General features: G+C 31.6%; 1 long non-coding RNA gene across 1 annotated transcript; it reads right to left on the bottom strand.

Moving 5' to 3' along the window:
* Positions 1-84: 84 nt before the first annotated feature.
* LOC111717510 (uncharacterized) lies at positions 85-2,105 on the bottom strand. The gene is made up of 3 exons (XR_002768798.1): positions 2,034-2,105; positions 1,024-1,133; positions 85-124 (listed from the first exon to the last, which is right to left on the bottom strand). It is a non-coding gene; the product is annotated as an uncharacterized LOC111717510 (long non-coding RNA).
* Positions 2,106-3,277: the final 1,172 nt, after the last annotated feature.

The raw sequence follows: 3,277 nt of genomic DNA on the forward strand, positions 1-3,277 counted from the left end.
CCCCCTAGTATAAAATAAAAGTTTAAGCCCCCTTGGACAAGTTTCTGAATACACTCCTGGTGGCAATATTTCATGTAAAGCTCCCTGTGAAGATAGAATAGACTGTGCCGTGCTGGAAATAGATCTGGAAAATAGATTTAGGCAAATATACATCAAAAATAAGATAAAACAAAAAATCAAACAAAAAGATCAAACAAATCAACTCATTTAAAGATCAAACAAATCAATTCATTCCAAGTTCAAACAAATCAATTCCAAGATCAAACAAATCAATTCATTCAAAGATCAAACAAATATAAGGCATTCCAAGATCAAACAAATCAATTCCAAGATCAAATAAATCAATTCCAAGATCAAGCAAATCAATTCCAAGATCAAACAAATCGATTCCAAGATCAAATAAATCAATTCAAAGATAAAGCTAATCAATTCATGCAAAGATCAACCAAATCAATTCATTCCAAGATCAAACAAATCAATTCCAAGATCAAACAAATCAATTCATTCAAAGATCAAACAAATATAAGGCATTCCAAGAACAAACAAATCAATTCCAAGATCAAATAAATCAATTCCAAGATCAAACAAATCAATTCCAAGATCAAACAAATCGGTTCCAAGATCAAATAAATCAATTCAAAGATAAAGCTAATCAATTCATGCAAAGATCAAACAAATCAATTCCAAGATCAAACAAATCAATGCATTCAAAGATCAAATAATTTTTAGGCATTGATAAACCGATGTTTGGTAAGTGTCTGAAATACAGAAATCTATCCTCTGTTAAAAAGCTAGAATTGAATTTAAAGGGACTATTTATTAAATTTGAAAAAAAACAAGTCAGATTTACAACAGTGTCCTTTAAACCTTTTTCTGATCAATATTGTGGTTTTTAGTCGTTATCTCATTCACCCTTGATCAGACAAATTTTTATGGAATATAAATGTCGTCTTCGTTATATCAGCGCCGATTTTAGGTGTTAGTTTGCCTCTTGCAGGGTGGCCTTCTGTATACCCTACTTACTTATACTTGGTAGCGGCAAGAGAGAGAGTGTAGTCCAGAAAAACTGAATACGGTAGATGTGTTTCTCCAATATTCTGGTCTCTGCTTGGATCTCCAAATTCGGTTCCAGACTAGTCAAAAAAAACACATTTAATTGGGCGCAGATAGATAGATAGATAAATAGAAGATATATTAACTTCCTCTGCGCCATCTTGCACATTAAATATAATTGGATAAAAAACTAAATATTTACAAACAAGAATGTTATTTCCTTAAAATATAATTCTTTTGCAAAAGATCAAAAAGAGGAATATCTTTCACTCTTTGTAGTTTTAGCGCAATTATAAAATTTACTGTACAGTACATACAGATAAACTATCTGTTTTAAACAAATGTGCATGCATGCAAAGGTGCAGAAAACTACATGTAAACAAAGATGCAGTACAGTACATGTAGACAAAGGTGCAGTACAGTGTATGTAATTACAAGTGCAGTTTAGTATACATGCAAACAAAGGTACAGTACAGAACATGTGATACAAGTGCGGTACAGTACATGTAAACAAAGATACAGTACAGTACATGTAAACATGGGTGCAGTACAATACATGTAAGCAACTGTGCAGTGCAAGACATGTAAACAAAGGTGAAGTACAGTATCAGTAAAACAAGGTGCAGTACAGTACATGTAAACAAAGGTGGATTACAGTACAAGGAAACAAGGGTGCTGTACAGTACATGTAAAAAAAGGTAAATTACATCACATGTAAATGATGGAGAAAAAATTTTATATTCATTAACAACAACAACAAGCTCTAAACACATGGACACGGTATCTCGAGAGTTTTTAATATACAAATTATGCTGAATTATAAAAAGCTTAGAAAGGACTGTAGCAGTACCCATTAAAGCTTTCTCTGATCAGGATGCATGAATCATCCTTGTTAATCTCATTCAAAATTGATTCATTTCAATTGTGGTTTCTGCACAGAACTTTTAAAAAAACTGTTCGTCGATCCAGTTTTGATTTACCGGTATAAAAGTTGTGATTCCGTTTTTAGTTAAATGATATTCTCGATCAAACACCACTAACCCAACCTGACTTCCCCTTGCAGAGATCGTACAAATTTAACTAAAAATATTATTTTTTCAATTCCTGACCGAAATTGTTTTGTTCATTTTATTTCTAAATTGTAATAAACGTTTCATCTGCTGACTGAAACAACAGATGAAATGTTACTAACGACTTTACAATCTCTTTCCAAAATGTTATACTTTAAAAATGTCTCATTGGTATCAAATGAATCCTAAAGTTTGTCTCTACAATACTGCATTTTCAGCTCAACTACAGTTAAGTTCAAATATAAAGAGACACCGGAAGAATTTATAAAATGTCGTATTCCTTACTTTATGATAATGGAATGCTGCAGATATTAAAAACTTCCCGCATAATTATGGCTATTTATTAAGTTTTGCCATTTCTGAGATTTACGGATAATAGTATAAAACCCATTAAAAAAAATCAAGACGACATTTCATAAATTCTTCCAATTTCTCAAAATCTCTGGGGTAAACTGTATCATGCCCAAGGTACTAGTTATTTCAGAGGTGTACGCATTTTTTGTACTGCAGTGTACTGTCTTTGGGCGCAAAAGTAAACACAAGACGGATGTCACTGGAATCCATTTTCACAAAAATAATCTATGAAATATTTTGGTCATAGGAAACTGATATGTGATTGTGAGTTTTCAAAAATATCAAAATTAAATGCTTTTATCCTTCTAGGATACTCGACGAAGACTGATGCATCTATTCTTGTTTACAAATTAGTACTTTGGACATGCCTAGGCGGTCTCTCCCTTTAAACCAATTACCTCTCTCGTTCTTATACATGCTAAAATATAATATTTCTATCCGATTTATAGAATTTATTCATGGTCAATTCTGGAACTTTTTGAATTGGAGGAAACCATGCAAACCCCATAGAATTGGCTGAACTCATTCTAATGTACAGCATGGTTGGCGATTATAACAGTAAACAGTACAATGATAAGGACTTTTCATTTTTAATGCTTTGATCCCTAACAATCATTTTTCAAATTACAAGTTTACAAGTAAACAAAGAGAGCCGTACTCATTGAGAACTTTAATGTTTAAGTGTTTAATATTTTTAATATTACTCACCTTAACATTAAAAACCTCATTTTCTCCTTCCATTCTTTAATTGAACTAGATCAATTACATTTAACTAACATTTTTAATAATATCTGGAAAAT

This window comes from Eurytemora carolleeae, unplaced genomic scaffold (genome assembly GCF_000591075.1).
Source record: "Eurytemora carolleeae unplaced genomic scaffold, Eaff_2.0 scaffold2699, whole genome shotgun sequence".
NCBI classification, from domain to species: domain Eukaryota; kingdom Metazoa; phylum Arthropoda; class Copepoda; order Calanoida; family Temoridae; genus Eurytemora; species Eurytemora carolleeae.